Source organism: Vidua macroura, chromosome 22 (assembly GCF_024509145.1).
Source record: "Vidua macroura isolate BioBank_ID:100142 chromosome 22, ASM2450914v1, whole genome shotgun sequence".
Taxonomy (NCBI): Eukaryota; Metazoa; Chordata; class Aves; order Passeriformes; family Viduidae; genus Vidua; species Vidua macroura.
In genome coordinates, this window is record NC_071592.1 from 7,711,741 (window position 1) to 7,729,612 (window position 17,872).

Sequence of the window (17,872 nt, forward strand, 5' to 3'; positions counted from 1 at the left end):
AGTTCAGGCAGTTCCTGCAGGGTCCCACGTGCGGCTGACCCTGCAGACAGGAGAGAGAGAAGCCAAGCTCCCAGAGAGAGAAAATGGGGAAAGTGACAGGAGGGAAGAGAGGGAAAAGGTAGACGTGGGCCCATGGCCCCCAGCAGCAGCAGCAGCCACAGGCCCAAAGCCCCCCGCCCCCTGCCCAGCACAGCCTGCCCTGCCCCTCCAGCTGTCAGCCGAGTGGGGGACAGGGGCCAGTGGCCGCTGCCAGCAGCAGGAATGGGGGCAGCGTGAGGATGCCCTGGCTTGGCTTTTGTCTCTTGATCAGTGCGGGCGCAGGGCAGTGCAAGGCGGGCTGGCAAGCGAAGCCCGGAGCCTTTGGAGGCTCCAAGCCTTAAAGATCAGCCCCTGCAGCAGCCCAGATCCGGGTCCCGCAGTTCCCAAGGCTGCCATGGCCTTCAGAGCATGAAGGTGGATTTGGCATGCCTGTGGCCCGATGCCGCCTCCCGGTCCAGGAGTCCCCGTGGCTCCAGCAGCAAGGGTGGCTGAAGGCTTCCTGCCTGCTTTGGGCCATTGCTGCAGGGGCCACTGCTGTCAGAGCCCCCTCTCTGCTGCTGACAGCTCTGCTCCTGGGGACACTGCTCTGGCCCAGCCCAGGAAGAGCAGCAGTGCCCAGTGCCAGGAGTGGTGTCGGTGGGACCCCCTGTGCACAGGGACCCCCAGCCCCGGGGTGGCCGTGCCAGCCCCGCCAGGGACCTCTAGCCCCGGCAACCCAGAACAAGTGGAAAGCACAAGGGTGCAAACGCCGCCCGGGCCCAAAGGCATTGCAAAGAGAACTGAGATTTTAAAAAGAAACAGTATTTTTTTCCCAAAGATAGGCAAAAGCTAGGATTTACAGAAGATGTTTTATTTGGACAAACCTTATAAAAACAACAGTCTACAGAACATGTTTACATGGCAGCCTATAGAGTAACAATCTACAGAACATGTTTACATGGGTGCTTATAGACTAACAAACTTCCAAACATATTTACATGGGTACCTATAGACTAACAAACTTGCTAACATATTTACATGGGTACCTATAATCTAACAAACTTCCTAACGTATTTACATGGGTACCTATAGTCTAACAAACTTGCTAACATATTTACATGGGAGCCTATCGGGTAACAAACTTTAAAACATATTTACAGAAAACCTCTAAACATAGAACGTAATTACAAAGGGGTCATATCAGTGTCCATCATCTCCCTCAGTCCTGGAGGAAAGGATGCAGCAGCGCTGGACTCTGCTGCCAGCAGTGGCTCAGGTGGGCTGGGCGTGGGAAGCATCTGCTTCTCTTGCTCGTGGGGCTCCATCTTCATCCGAGGACCATGGGCTCCTCCTCATCCTTCTCATCAACCTCCATTTCCTCGATGTCGTCCTCCACGTCCACCTCCATGTCCTCGGCAGTGTCTTCTGTGTCCACCTCCATCATTTCTTCTCCATGCACCACCATGTCCACTTCCATCTCCTCCAGGGTGTCTCTGACCGTCTGCAAGAGGCAGCACAATCTCACGCTGGGCTTGCTGTCCCACCCCATCCATTCCCACATGGCTGCAGCCTGCCCAAGCAGGGTGCCCCCCTCCCTGGAATGGCACTGTACCTCCACTGGGGCAGCAGTGCCCATCCTGCCGGGATTGGCTTCAGAGCAGGCGTCAGGAAAAGCCCAGGCGGCAGCAACAGCTCGGCACTGACGGGCAGAGCGAGGGGCGAGGGAGAGCTGGCCGCTGGCAGCAGGTGAAGTGTCTGCTGTGCTCGTTTCCAGGACCTGGACCTTCCTCCTGCAACACGCTGGGAGCTGTGATGTCACAGAAGTTTCAGGGCCACTCCAGACGGAGAGATGGGGATCATGGAATGATCAAATCCTTGAATGCTTTGGCTTGCAAGGGCCCCTAAGGATCATCTGCTTTCAACCTGAGCAACTTCCCACCCCACCAGGTTGCTCTGGACCCTGTCCAAGCTGGCCTTGGATGTTCCTGGCGATGGGGCATCCACAGCCTCTCTGCACTGCTCCCTGTGTCAGGGACAACCACCCTCCCAGGAGAGAACTTCTTCCCATCATCAAATCTATTCCAGCTCTTGCAGTTTGATCCCATTCCCCCTTGTCCTGTGACTACAGTTCCTGAGAAAGAGTCCTCCTCCCACTTCCCTGTAGTTCAGGCAGTTCCTGCAGGGTCCCACGTGCGGCTGACCCTGCAGACAGGAGAGAGAGAAGCCAAGCTCCCAGAGAGAGAAAATGGGGAAAGTGACAGGAGGGAAGAGAGGGAAAAGGTAGACGTGGGCCCATGGCCCCCAGCAGCAGCAGCACCCACAGGCCCAAAGCCCCCCGCCCCCTGCCCAGCACAGCCTGCCCTGCCCCTCCAGCTGTCAGCCGAGTGGGGGACAGGGGCCAGTGGCCGCTGCCAGCAGCAGGAATGGGGGCAGCGTGAGGATGCCCTGGCTTGGCTTTTGTCTCTTGATCAGTGCGGGCGCAGGGCAGTGCAAGGCGGGCTGGCAAGCGAAGCCCGGAGCCTTTGGAGGCTCCAAGCCTTAAAGATCAGCCCCTGCAGCAGCCCAGATCCGGGTCCCGCAGTTCCCAAGGCTGCCATGGCCTTCAGAGCATGAAGGTGGATTTGGCATGCCTGTGGCCCGATGCCGCCTCCCGGTCCAGGAGTCCCCGTGGCTCCAGCAGCAAGGGTGGCTGAAGGCTTCCTGCCTGCTTTGGGCCATTGCTGCAGGGGCCACTGCTGTCAGAGCCCCCTCTCTGCTGCTGACAGCTCTGCTCCTGGGGACACTGCTCTGGCCCAGCCCAGGAAGAGCAGCAGTGCCCAGTGCCAGGAGTGGTGTCGGTGGGACCCCCTGTGCACAGGGACCCCCAGCCCCGGGGTGGCCGTGCCAGCCCCGCCAGGGACCTCTAGCCCCGGCAACCCAGAACAAGTGGAAAGCACAAGGGTGCAAACGCCGCCCGGGCCCAAAGGCATTGCAAAGAGAACTGAGATTTTAAAAAGAAACAGTATTTTTTTCCCAAAGATAGGCAAAAGCTAGGATTTACAGAAGATGTTTTATTTGGACAAACCTTATAAAAACAACAGTCTACAGAACATGTTTACATGGCAGCCTATAGAGTAACAATCTACAGAACATGTTTACATGGGTGCTTATAGACTAACAAACTTCCAAACATATTTACATGGGTACCTATAGACTAACAAACTTGCTAACATATTTACATGGGTACCTATAATCTAACCAACTTCCTAACGTATTTACATGGGTACCTATAGTCTAACAAACTTGCTAACATATTTACATGGGAGCCTATCAGGTAACAAACTTTAAAACATATTTACAGAAAACCTCTAAACATAGAACGTAATTACAAAGGGGTCATATCAGTGTCCATCATCTCCCTCAGTCCTGGAGGAAAGGATGCATCAGCGCTGGACTCTGCTGCCAGCAGTGGCTCAGGTGGGCTGGGCGTGGGAAGCATCTGCTTCTCTTGCTCGTGGGGCTCCATCTTCATCCGAGGACCATGGGCTCCTCCTCATCCTTCTCATCAACCTCCATTTCCTCGATGTCGTCCTCCACGTCCACCTCCATGTCCTCGGCAGTGTCTTCTGTGTCCACCTCCATCATTTCTTCTCCATGCACCACCATGTCCACTTCCATCTCCTCCAGGGTGTCTCTGACCGTCTGCAAGAGGCAGCACAATCTCACGCTGGGCTTGCTGTCCCACCCCATCCATTCCCACATGGCTGCAGCCTGCCCAAGCAGGGTGCCCCCCTCCCTGGAATGGCACTGTACCTCCACTGGGGCAGCAGTGCCCATCCTGCCGGGATTGGCTTCAGAGCAGGCGTCAGGAAAAGCCCAGGCAGCAGCAACAGCTCGGCACTGACGGGCAGAGCGAGGGGCGAGGGAGAGCTGGCCGCTGGCAGCAGGTGAAGTGTCTGCTGTGCTCGTTTCCAGGACCTGGACCTTCCTCCTGCAACACGCTGGGAGCTGTGATGTCACAGAAGTTTCAGGGCCACTCCAGACGGAGAGATGGGGATCATGGAATGATCAAATCCTTGAATGCTTTGGCTTGCAAGGGCCCCTAAGGATCATCTGCTTTCAACCTGAGCAACTTCCCACCCCACCAGGTTGCTCTGGACCCTGTCCAAGCTGGCCTTGGATGTTCCTGGCGATGGGGCATCCACAGCCTCTCTGCACTGCTCCCTGTGTCAGGGACAACCACCCTCCCAGGAGAGAACTTCTTCCCATCATCAAATCTATTCCAGCTCTTGCAGTTTGATCCCATTCCCCCTTGTCCTGTGACTACAGTTCCTGAGAAAGAGTCCTCCTCCCACTTCCCTGTAGTTCAGGCAGTTCCTGCAGGGTCCCACGTGCGGCTGACCCTGCAGACAGGAGAGAGAGAAGCCAAGCTCCCAGAGAGAGAAAATGGGGAAAGTGACAGGAGGGAAGAGAGGGAAAAGGTAGACGTGGGCCCATGGCCCCCAGCAGCAGCAGCAGCCACAGGCCCAAAGCCCCCCGCCCCCTGCCCAGCACAGCCTGCCCTGCCCCTCCAGCTGTCAGCCGAGTGGGGGACAGGGGCCAGTGGCCGCTGCCAGCAGCAGGAATGGGGGCAGCGTGAGGATGCCCTGGCTTGGCTTTTGTCTCTTGATCAGTGCGGGCGCAGGGCAGTGCAAGGCGGGCTGGCAAGCGAAGCCCGGAGCCTTTGGAGGCTCCAAGCCTTAAAGATCAGCCCCTGCAGCAGCCCAGATCCGGGTCCCGCAGTTCCCAAGGCTGCCATGGCCTTCAGAGCATGAAGGTGGATTTGGCATGCCTGTGGCCCGATGCCGCCTCCGGTCCAGGAGTCCCCGTGGCTCCAGCAGCAAGGGTGGCTGAAGGCTTCCTGCCTGCTTTGGGCCATTGCTGCAGGGGCCACTGCTGTCAGAGCCCCCTCTCTGCTGCTGACAGCTCTGCTCCTGGGGACACTGCTCTGGCCCAGCCCAGGAAGAGCAGCAGTGCCCAGTGCCAGGAGTGGTGTCGGTGGGACCCCCTGTGCACAGGGACCCCCAGCCCCGGGGTGGCCGTGCCAGCCCCGCCAGGGACCTCTAGCCCCGGCAACCCAGAACAAGTGGAAAGCACAAGGGTGCAAACGCCGCCCGGGCCCAAAGGCATTGCAAAGAGAACTGAGATTTTAAAAAGAAACAGTATTTTTTTCCCAAAGATAGGCAAAAGCTAGGATTTACAGAAGATGTTTTATTTGGACAAACCTTATAAAAACAACAGTCTACAGAACATGTTTACATGGCAGCCTATAGAGTAACAATCTACAGAACATGTTTACATGGGTGCTTATAGACTAACAAACTTCCAAACATATTTACATGGGTACCTATAGACTAACAAACTTGCTAACATATTTACATGGGTACCTATAATCTAACCAACTTCCTAACGTATTTACATGGGTACCTATAGTCTAACAAACTTGCTAACATATTTACATGGGAGCCTATCGGGTAACAAACTTTAAAACATATTTACAGAAAACCTCTAAACATAGAACGTAATTACAAAGGGGTCATATCAGTGTCCATCATCTCCCTCAGTCCTGGAGGAAAGGATGCAGCAGCGCTGGACTCTGCTGCCAGCAGTGGCTCAGGTGGGCTGGGCGTGGGAAGCATCTGCTTCTCTTGCTCGTGGGGCTCCATCTTCATCCGAGGACCATGGGCTCCTCCTCATCCTTCTCATCAACCTCCATTTCCTCGATGTCGTCCTCCACGTCCACCTCCATGTCCTCGGCAGTGTCTTCTGTGTCCACCTCCATCATTTCTTCTCCATGCACCACCATGTCCACTTCCATCTCCTCCAGGGTGTCTCTGACCGTCTGCAAGAGGCAGCACAATCTCACGCTGGGCTTGCTGTCCCACCCCATCCATTCCCACATGGCTGCAGCCTGCCCAAGCAAGGTGCCCCCCTCCCTGGAATGGCACTGTACCTCCACTGGGGCAGCAGTGCCCATCCTGCCGGGATTGGCTTCAGAGCAGGCGTCAGGAAAAGCCCAGGCAGCAGCAACAGCTCGGCACTGACGGGCAGAGCGAGGGGCGAGGGAGAGCTGGCCGCTGGCAGCAGGTGAAGTGTCTGCTGTGCTCGTTTCCAGGACCTGGACCTTCCTCCTGCAACACGCTGGGAGCTGTGATGTCACAGAAGTTTCAGGGCCACTCCAGACGGAGAGATGGGGATCATGGAATGATCAAATCCTTGAATGCTTTGGCTTGCAAGGGCCCCTAAGGATCATCTGCTTTCAACCTGAGCAACTTCCCACCCCACCAGGTTGCTCTGGACCCTGTCCAAGCTGGCCTTGGATGTTCCTGGCGATGGGGCATCCACAGCCTCTCTGCACTGCTCCCTGTGTCAGGGACAACCACCCTCCCAGGAGAGAACTTCTTCCCATCATCAAATCTATTCCAGCTCTTGCAGTTTGATCCCATTCCCCCTTGTCCTGTGACTACAGTTCCTGAGAAAGAGTCCTCCTCCCACTTCCCTGTAGTTCAGGCAGTTCCTGCAGGGTCCCACGTGCGGCTGACCCTGCAGACAGGAGAGAGAGAAGCCAAGCTCCCAGAGAGAGAAAATGGGGAAAGTGACAGGAGGGAAGAGAGGGAAAAGGTAGACGTGGGCCCATGGCCCCCAGCAGCAGCAGCAGCCACAGGCCCAAAGCCCCCCGCCCCCTGCCCAGCACAGCCTGCCCTGCCCCTCCAGCTGTCAGCCGAGTGGGGGACAGGGGCCAGTGGCCGCTGCCAGCAGCAGGAATGGGGGCAGCGTGAGGATGCCCTGGCTTGGCTTTTGTCTCTTGATCAGTGCGGGCGCAGGGCAGTGCAAGGCGGGCTGGCAAGCGAAGCCCGGAGCCTTTGGAGGCTCCAAGCCTTAAAGATCAGCCCCTGCAGCAGCCCAGATCCGGGTCCCGCAGTTCCCAAGGCTGCCATGGCCTTCAGAGCATGAAGGTGGATTTGGCATGCCTGTGGCCCGATGCCGCCTCCCGGTCCAGGAGTCCCCGTGGCTCCAGCAGCAAGGGTGGCTGAAGGCTTCCTGCCTGCTTTGGGCCATTGCTGCAGGGGCCACTGCTGTCAGAGCCCCCTCTCTGCTGCTGACAGCTCTGCTCCTGGGGACACTGCTCTGGCCCAGCCCAGGAAGAGCAGCAGTGCCCAGTGCCAGGAGTGGTGTCGGTGGGACCCCCTGTGCACAGGGACCCCCAGCCCCGGGGTGGCCGTGCCAGCCCCGCCAGGGACCTCTAGCCCCGGCAACCCAGAACAAGTGGAAAGCACAAGGGTGCAAACGCCGCCCGGGCCCAAAGGCATTGCAAAGAGAACTGAGATTTTAAAAAGAAACAGTATTTTTTTCCCAAAGATAGGCAAAAGCTAGGATTTACAGAAGATGTTTTATTTGGACAAACCTTATAAAAACAACAGTCTACAGAACATGTTTACATGGCAGCCTATAGAGTAACAATCTACAGAACATGTTTACATGGGTGCTTATAGACTAACAAACTTCCAAACATATTTACATGGGTACCTATAGACTAACAAACTTGCTAACATATTTACATGGGTACCTATAATCTAACCAACTTCCTAACGTATTTACATGGGTACCTATAGTCTAACAAACTTGCTAACATATTTACATGGGAGCCTATCGGGTAACAAACTTTAAAACATATTTACAGAAAACCTCTAAACATAGAACGTAATTACAAAGGGGTCATATCAGTGTCCATCATCTCCCTCAGTCCTGGAGGAAAGGATGCAGCAGCGCTGGACTCTGCTGCCAGCAGTGGCTCAGGTGGGCTGGGCGTGGGAAGCATCTGCTTCTCTTGCTCGTGGGGCTCCATCTTCATCCGAGGACCATGGGCTCCTCCTCATCCTTCTCATCAACCTCCATTTCCTCGATGTCGTCCTCCACGTCCACCTCCATGTCCTCGGCAGTGTCTTCTGTGTCCACCTCCATCATTTCTTCTCCATGCACCACCATGTCCACTTCCATCTCCTCCAGGGTGTCTCTGACCGTCTGCAAGAGGCAGCACAATCTCACGCTGGGCTTGCTGTCCCACCCCATCCATTCCCACATGGCTGCAGCCTGCCCAAGCAGGGTGCCCCCCTCCCTGGAATGGCACTGTACCTCCACTGGGGCAGCAGTGCCCATCCTGCCGGGATTGGCTTCAGAGCAGGCGTCAGGAAAAGCCCAGGCGGCAGCAACAGCTCGGCACTGACGGGCAGAGCGAGGGGCGAGGGAGAGCTGGCCGCTGGCAGCAGGTGAAGTGTCTGCTGTGCTCGTTTCCAGGACCTGGACCTTCCTCCTGCAACACGCTGGGAGCTGTGATGTCACAGAAGTTTCAGGGCCACTCCAGACGGAGAGATGGGGATCATGGAATGATCAAATCCTTGAATGCTTTGGCTTGCAAGGGCCCCTAAGGATCATCTGCTTTCAACCTGAGCAACTTCCCACCCCACCAGGTTGCTCTGGACCCTGTCCAAGCTGGCCTTGGATGTTCCTGGCGATGGGGCATCCACAGCCTCTCTGCACTGCTCCCTGTGTCAGGGACAACCACCCTCCCAGGAGAGAACTTCTTCCCATCATCAAATCTATTCCAGCTCTTGCAGTTTGATCCCATTCCCCCTTGTCCTGTGACTACAGTTCCTGAGAAAGAGTCCTCCTGCCACTTCCCTGTAGTTCAGGCAGTTCCTGCAGGGTCCCACGTGCGGCTGACCCTGCAGACAGGAGAGAGAGAAGCCAAGCTCCCAGAGAGAGAAAATGGGGAAAGTGACAGGAGGGAAGAGAGGGAAAAGGTAGACGTGGGCCCATGGCCCCCAGCAGCAGCAGCAGCCACAGGCCCAAAGCCCCCCGCCCCCTGCCCAGCACAGCCTGCCCTGCCCCTCCAGCTGTCAGCCGAGTGGGGGACAGGGGCCAGTGGCCGCTGCCAGCAGCAGGAATGGGGGCAGCGTGAGGATGCCCTGGCTTGGCTTTTGTCTCTTGATCAGTGCGGGCGCAGGGCAGTGCAAGGCGGGCTGGCAAGCGAAGCCCGGAGCCTTTGGAGGCTCCAAGCCTTAAAGATCAGCCCCTGCAGCAGCCCAGATCCGGGTCCCGCAGTTCCCAAGGCTGCCATGGCCTTCAGAGCATGAAGGTGGATTTGGCATGCCTGTGGCCCGATGCCGCCTCCGGTCCAGGAGTCCCCGTGGCTCCAGCAGCAAGGGTGGCTGAAGGCTTCCTGCCTGCTTTGGGCCATTGCTGCAGGGGCCACTGCTGTCAGAGCCCCCTCTCTGCTGCTGACAGCTCTGCTCCTGGGGACACTGCTCTGGCCCAGCCCAGGAAGAGCAGCAGTGCCCAGTGCCAGGAGTGGTGTCGGTGGGACCCCCTGTGCACAGGGACCCCCAGCCCCGGGGTGGCCGTGCCAGCCCCGCCAGGGACCTCTAGCCCCGGCAACCCAGAACAAGTGGAAAGCACAAGGGTGCAAACGCCGCCCGGGCCCAAAGGCATTGCAAAGAGAACTGAGATTTTAAAAAGAAACAGTATTTTTTTCCCAAAGATAGGCAAAAGCTAGGATTTACAGAAGATGTTTTATTTGGACAAACCTTATAAAAACAACAGTCTACAGAACATGTTTACATGGCAGCCTATAGAGTAACAATCTACAGAACATGTTTACATGGGTGCTTATAGACTAACAAACTTCCAAACATATTTACATGGGTACCTATAGACTAACAAACTTGCTAACATATTTACATGGGTACCTATAATCTAACCAACTTCCTAACGTATTTACATGGGTACCTATAGTCTAACAAACTTGCTAACATATTTACATGGGAGCCTATCGGGTAACAAACTTTAAAACATATTTACAGAAAACCTCTAAACATAGAACGTAATTACAAAGGGGTCATATCAGTGTCCATCATCTCCCTCAGTCCTGGAGGAAAGGATGCAGCAGCGCTGGACTCTGCTGCCAGCAGTGGCTCAGGTGGGCTGGGCGTGGGAAGCATCTGCTTCTCTTGCTCGTGGGGCTCCATCTTCATCCGAGGACCATGGGCTCCTCCTCATCCTTCTCATCAACCTCCATTTCCTCGATGTCGTCCTCCACGTCCACCTCCATGTCCTCGGCAGTGTCTTCTGTGTCCACCTCCATCATTTCTTCTCCATGCACCACCATGTCCACTTCCATCTCCTCCAGGGTGTCTCTGACCGTCTGCAAGAGGCAGCACAATCTCACGCTGGGCTTGCTGTCCCACCCCATCCATTCCCACATGGCTGCAGCCTGCCCAAGCAAGGTGCCCCCCTCCCTGGAATGGCACTGTACCTCCACTGGGGCAGCAGTGCCCATCCTGCCGGGATTGGCTTCAGAGCAGGCGTCAGGAAAAGCCCAGGCAGCAGCAACAGCTCGGCACTGACGGGCAGAGCGAGGGGCGAGGGAGAGCTGGCCGCTGGCAGCAGGTGAAGTGTCTGCTGTGCTCGTTTCCAGGACCTGGACCTTCCTCCTGCAACACGCTGGGAGCTGTGATGTCACAGAAGTTTCAGGGCCACTCCAGACGGAGAGATGGGGATCATGGAATGATCAAATCCTTGAATGCTTTGGCTTGCAAGGGCCCCTAAGGATCATCTGCTTTCAACCTGAGCAACTTCCCACCCCACCAGGTTGCTCTGGACCCTGTCCAAGCTGGCCTTGGATGTTCCTGGCGATGGGGCATCCACAGCCTCTCTGCACTGCTCCCTGTGTCAGGGACAACCACCCTCCCAGGAGAGAACTTCTTCCCATCATCAAATCTATTCCAGCTCTTGCAGTTTGATCCCATTCCCCCTTGTCCTGTGACTACAGTTCCTGAGAAAGAGTCCTCCTCCCACTTCCCTGTAGTTCAGGCAGTTCCTGCAGGGTCCCACGTGCGGCTGACCCTGCAGACAGGAGAGAGAGAAGCCAAGCTCCCAGAGAGAGAAAATGGGGAAAGTGACAGGAGGGAAGAGAGGGAAAAGGTAGACGTGGGCCCATGGCCCCCAGCAGCAGCAGCACCCACAGGCCCAAAGCCCCCCGCCCCCTGCCCAGCACAGCCTGCCCTGCCCCTCCAGCTGTCAGCCGAGTGGGAGACAGGGGCCAGTGGCCGCTGCCAGCAGCAGGAATGGGGGCAGCGTGAGGATGCCCTTGCTTGGCTTTTGTCTCTTGATCAGTGCGGGCGCAGGGCAGTGCAAGGCGGGCTGGCAAGCGAAGCCCGGAGCCTTTGGAGGCTCCAAGCCTTAAAGATCAGCCCCTGCAGCAGCCCAGATCCGGGTCCCGCAGTTCCCAAGGCTGCCATGGCCTTCAGAGCATGAAGGTGGATTTGGCATGCCTGTGGCCCGATGCCGCCTCCCGGTCCAGGAGTCCCCGTGGCTCCAGCAGCAAGGGTGGCTGAAGGCTTCCTGCCTGCTTTGGGCCATTGCTGCAGGGGCCACTGCTGTCAGAGCCCCCTCTCTGCTGCTGACAGCTCTGCTCCTGGGGACACTGCTCTGGCCCAGCCCAGGAAGAGCAGCAGTGCCCAGTGCCAGGAGTGGTGTCGGTGGGACCCCCTGTGCACAGGGACCCCCAGCCCCGGGGTGGCCGTGCCAGCCCCGCCAGGGACCTCTAGCCCCGGCAACCCAGAACAAGTGGAAAGCACAAGGGTGCAAACGCCGCCCGGGCCCAAAGGCATTGCAAAGAGAACTGAGATTTTAAAAAGAAACAGTATTTTTTTCCCAAAGATAGGCAAAAGCTAGGATTTACAGAAGATGTTTTATTTGGACAAACCTTATAAAAACAACAGTCTACAGAACATGTTTACATGGCAGCCTATAGAGTAACAATCTACAGAACATGTTTACATGGGTGCTTATAGACTAACAAACTTCCAAACATATTTACATGGGTACCTATAGACTAACAAACTTGCTAACATATTTACATGGGTACCTATAATCTAACCAACTTCCTAACGTATTTACATGGGTACCTATAGTCTAACAAACTTGCTAACATATTTACATGGGAGCCTATCGGGTAACAAACTTTAAAACATATTTACAGAAAACCTCTAAACATAGAACGTAATTACAAAGGGGTCATATCAGTGTCCATCATCTCCCTCAGTCCTGGAGGAAAGGATGCAGCAGCGCTGGACTCTGCTGCCAGCAGTGGCTCAGGTGGGCTGGGCGTGGGAAGCATCTGCTTCTCTTGCTCGTGGGGCTCCATCTTCATCCGAGGACCATGGGCTCCTCCTCATCCTTCTCATCAACCTCCATTTCCTCGATGTCGTCCTCCACGTCCACCTCCATGTCCTCGGCAGTGTCTTCTGTGTCCACCTCCATCATTTCTTCTCCATGCACCACCATGTCCACTTCCATCTCCTCCAGGGTGTCTCTGACCGTCTGCAAGAGGCAGCACAATCTCACGCTGGGCTTGCTGTCCCACCCCATCCATTCCCACATGGCTGCAGCCTGCCCAAGCAGGGTGCCCCCCTCCCTGGAATGGCACTGTACCTCCACTGGGGCAGCAGTGCCCATCCTGCCGGGATTGGCTTCAGAGCAGGCGTCAGGAAAAGCCCAGGCAGCAGCAACAGCTCGGCACTGACGGGCAGAGCGAGGGGCGAGGGAGAGCTGGCCGCTGGCAGCAGGTGAAGTGTCTGCTGTGCTCGTTTCCAGGACCTGGACCTTCCTCCTGCAACACGCTGGGAGCTGTGATGTCACAGAAGTTTCAGGGCCACTCCAGACGGAGAGATGGGGATCATGGAATGATCAAATCCTTGAATGCTTTGGCTTGCAAGGGCCCCTAAGGATCATCTGCTTTCAACCTGAGCAACTTCCCACCCCACCAGGTTGCTCTGGACCCTGTCCAAGCTGGCCTTGGATGTTCCTGGCGATGGGGCATCCACAGCCTCTCTGCACTGCTCCCTGTGTCAGGGACAACCACCCTCCCAGGAGAGAACTTCTTCCCATCATCAAATCTATTCCAGCTCTTGCAGTTTGATCCCATTCCCCCTTGTCCTGTGACTACAGTTCCTGAGAAAGAGTCCTCCTCCCACTTCCCTGTAGTTCAGGCAGTTCCTGCAGGGTCCCACGTGCGGCTGACCCTGCAGACAGGAGAGAGAGAAGCCAAGCTCCCAGAGAGAGAAAATGGGGAAAGTGACAGGAGGGAAGAGAGGGAAAAGGTAGACGTGGGCCCATGGCCCCCAGCAGCAGCAGCACCCACAGGCCCAAAGCCCCCCGCCCCCTGCCCAGCACAGCCTGCCCTGCCCCTCCAGCTGTCAGCCGAGTGGGAGACAGGGGCCAGTGGCCGCTGCCAGCAGCAGGAATGGGGGCAGCGTGAGGATGCCCTTGCTTGGCTTTTGTCTCTTGATCAGTGCGGGCGCAGGGCAGTGCAAGGCGGGCTGGCAAGCGAAGCCCGGAGCCTTTGGAGGCTCCAAGCCTTAAAGATCAGCCCCTGCAGCAGCCCAGATCCGGGTCCCGCAGTTCCCAAGGCTGCCATGGCCTTCAGAGCATGAAGGTGGATTTGGCATGCCTGTGGCCCGATGCCGCCTCCCGGTCCAGGAGTCCCCGTGGCTCCAGCAGCAAGGGTGGCTGAAGGCTTCCTGCCTGCTTTGGGCCATTGCTGCAGGGGCCACTGCTGTCAGAGCCCCCTCTCTGCTGCTGACAGCTCTGCTCCTGGGGACACTGCTCTGGCCCAGCCCAGGAAGAGCAGCAGTGCCCAGTGCCAGGAGTGGTGTCGGTGGGACCCCCTGTGCACAGGGACCCCCAGCCCCGGGGTGGCCGTGCCAGCCCCGCCAGGGACCTCTAGCCCCGGCAACCCAGAACAAGTGGAAAGCACAAGGGTGCAAACGCCGCCCGGGCCCAAAGGCATTGCAAAGAGAACTGAGATTTTAAAAAGAAACAGTATTTTTTTCCCAAAGATAGGCAAAAGCTAGGATTTACAGAAGATGTTTTATTTGGACAAACCTTATAAAAACAACAGTCTACAGAACATGTTTACATGGCAGCCTATAGAGTAACAATCTACAGAACATGTTTACATGGGTGCTTATAGACTAACAAACTTCCAAACATATTTACATGGGTACCTATAGACTAACAAACTTGCTAACATATTTACATGGGTACCTATAATCTAACCAACTTCCTAACGTATTTACATGGGTACCTATAGTCTAACAAACTTGCTAACATATTTACATGGGAGCCTATCGGGTAACAAACTTTAAAACATATTTACAGAAAACCTCTAAACATAGAACGTAATTACAAAGGGGTCATATCAGTGTCCATCATCTCCCTCAGTCCTGGAGGAAAGGATGCAGCAGCGCTGGACTCTGCTGCCAGCAGTGGCTCAGGTGGGCTGGGCGTGGGAAGCATCTGCTTCTCTTGCTCGTGGGGCTCCATCTTCATCCGAGGACCATGGGCTCCTCCTCATCCTTCTCATCAACCTCCATTTCCTCGATGTCGTCCTCCACGTCCACCTCCATGTCCTCGGCAGTGTCTTCTGTGTCCACCTCCATCATTTCTTCTCCATGCACCACCATGTCCACTTCCATCTCCTCCAGGGTGTCTCTGACCGTCTGCAAGAGGCAGCACAATCTCACGCTGGGCTTGCTGTCCCACCCCATCCATTCCCACATGGCTGCAGCCTGCCCAAGCAGGGTGCCCCCCTCCCTGGAATGGCACTGTACCTCCACTGGGGCAGCAGTGCCCATCCTGCCGGGATTGGCTTCAGAGCAGGCGTCAGGAAAAGCCCAGGCAGCAGCAACAGCTCGGCACTGACGGGCAGAGCGAGGGGCGAGGGAGAGCTGGCCGCTGGCAGCAGGTGAAGTGTCTGCTGTGCTCGTTTCCAGGACCTGGACCTTCCTCCTGCAACACGCTGGGAGCTGTGATGTCACAGAAGTTTCAGGGCCACTCCAGACGGAGAGATGGGGATCATGGAATGATCAAATCCTTGAATGCTTTGGCTTGCAAGGGCCCCTAAGGATCATCTGCTTTCAACCTGAGCAACTTCCCACCCCACCAGGTTGCTCTGGACCCTGTCCAAGCTGGCCTTGGATGTTCCTGGCGATGGGGCATCCACAGCCTCTCTGCACTGCTCCCTGTGTCAGGGACAACCACCCTCCCAGGAGAGAACTTCTTCCCATCATCAAATCTATTCCAGCTCTTGCAGTTTGATCCCATTCCCCCTTGTCCTGTGACTACAGTTCCTGAGAAAGAGTCCTCCTCCCACTTCCCTGTAGTTCAGGCAGTTCCTGCAGGGTCCCACGTGCGGCTGACCCTGCAGACAGGAGAGAGAGAAGCCAAGCTCCCAGAGAGAGAAAATGGGGAAAGTGACAGGAGGGAAGAGAGGGAAAAGGTAGACGTGGGCCCATGGCCCCCAGCAGCAGCAGCACCCACAGGCCCAAAGCCCCCCGCCCCCTGCCCAGCACAGCCTGCCCTGCCCCTCCAGCTGTCAGCCGAGTGGGGGACAGGGGCCAGTGGCCGCTGCCAGCAGCAGGAATGGGGGCAGCGTGAGGATGCCCTGGCTTGGCTTTTGTCTCTTGATCAGTGCGGGCGCAGGGCAGTGCAAGGCGGGCTGGCAAGCGAAGCCCGGAGCCTTTGGAGGCTCCAAGCCTTAAAGATCAGCCCCTGCAGCAGCCCAGATCCGGGTCCCGCAGTTCCCAAGGCTGCCATGGCCTTCAGAGCATGAAGGTGGATTTGGCATGCCTGTGGCCCGATGCCGCCTCCGGTCCAGGAGTCCCCGTGGCTCCAGCAGCAAGGGTGGCTGAAGGCTTCCTGCCTGCTTTGGGCCATTGCTGCAGGGGCCACTGCTGTCAGAGCCCCCTCTCTGCTGCTGACAGCTCTGCTCCTGGGGACACTGCTCTGGCCCAGCCCAGGAAGAGCAGCAGTGCCCAGTGCCAGGAGTGGTGTCGGTGGGACCCCCTGTGCACAGGGACCCCCAGCCCCGGGGTGGCCGTGCCAGCCCCGCCAGGGACCTCTAGCCCCGGCAACCCAGAACAAGTGGAAAGCACAAGGGTGCAAACGCCGCCCGGGCCCAAAGGCATTGCAAAGAGAACTGAGATTTTAAAAAGAAACAGTATTTTTTTCCCAAAGATAGGCAAAAGCTAGGATTTACAGAAGATGTTTTATTTGGACAAACCTTATAAAAACAACAGTCTACAGAACATGTTTACATGGCAGCCTATAGAGTAACAATCTACAGAACATGTTTACATGGGTGCTTATAGACTAACAAACTTCCAAACATATTTACATGGGTACCTATAGACTAACAAACTTGCTAACATATTTACATGGGTACCTATAATCTAACCAACTTCCTAACGTATTTACATGGGTACCTATAGTCTAACAAACTTGCTAACATATTTACATGGGAGCCTATCGGGTAACAAACTTTAAAACATATTTACAGAAAACCTCTAAACATAGAACGTAATTACAAAGGGGTCATATCAGTGTCCATCATCTCCCTCAGTCCTGGAGGAAAGGATGCAGCAGCGCTGGACTCTGCTGCCAGCAGTGGCTCAGGTGGGCTGGGCGTGGGAAGCATCTGCTTCTCTTGCTCGTGGGGCTCCATCTTCATCCGAGGACCATGGGCTCCTCCTCATCCTTCTCATCAACCTCCATTTCCTCGATGTCGTCCTCCACGTCCACCTCCATGTCCTCGGCAGTGTCTTCTGTGTCCACCTCCATCATTTCTTCTCCATGCACCACCATGTCCACTTCCATCTCCTCCAGGGTGTCTCTGACCGTCTGCAAGAGGCAGCACAATCTCACGCTGGGCTTGCTGTCCCACCCCATCCATTCCCACATGGCTGCAGCCTGCCCAAGCAAGGTGCCCCCCTCCCTGGAATGGCACTGTACCTCCACTGGGGCAGCAGTGCCCATCCTGCCGGGATTGGCTTCAGAGCAGGCGTCAGGAAAAGCCCAGGCAGCAGCAACAGCTCGGCACTGACGGGCAGAGCGAGGGGCGAGGGAGAGCTGGCCGCTGGCAGCAGGTGAAGTGTCTGCTGTGCTCGTTTCCAGGACCTGGACCTTCCTCCTGCAACACGCTGGGAGCTGTGATGTCACAGAAGTTTCAGGGCCACTCCAGACGGAGAGATGGGGATCATGGAATGATCAAATCCTTGAATGCTTTGGCTTGCAAGGGCCCCTAAGGATCATCTGCTTTCAACCTGAGCAACTTCCCACCCCACCAGGTTGCTCTGGACCCTGTCCAAGCTGGCCTTGGATGTTCCTGGCGATGGGGCATCCACAGCCTCTCTGCACTGCTCCCTGTGTCAGGGACAACCACCCTCCCAGGAGAGAACTTCTTCCCATCATCAAATCTATTCCAGCTCTTGCAGTTTGATCCCATTCCCCCTTGTCCTGTGACTACAGTTCCTGAGAAAGAGTCCTCCTCCCACTTCCCTGTAGTTCAGGCAGTTCCTGCAGGGTCCCACGTGCGGCTGACCCTGCAGACAGGAGAGAGAGAAGCCAAGCTCCCAGAGAGAGAAAATGGGGAAAGTGACAGGAGGGAAGAGAGGGAAAAGGTAGACGTGGGCCCATGGCCCCCAGCAGCAGCAGCACCCACAGGCCCAAAGCCCCCCGCCCCCTGCCCAGCACAGCCTGCCCTGCCCCTCCAGCTGTCAGCCGAGTGGGAGACAGGGGCCAGTGGCCGCTGCCAGCAGCAGGAATGGGGGCAGCGTGAGGATGCCCTTGCTTGGCTTTTGTCTCTTGATCAGTGCGGGCGCAGGGCAGTGCAAGGCGGGCTGGCAAGCGAAGCCCGGAGCCTTTGGAGGCTCCAAGCCTTAAAGATCAGCCCCTGCAGCAGCCCAGATCCGGGTCCCGCAGTTCCCAAGGCTGCCAT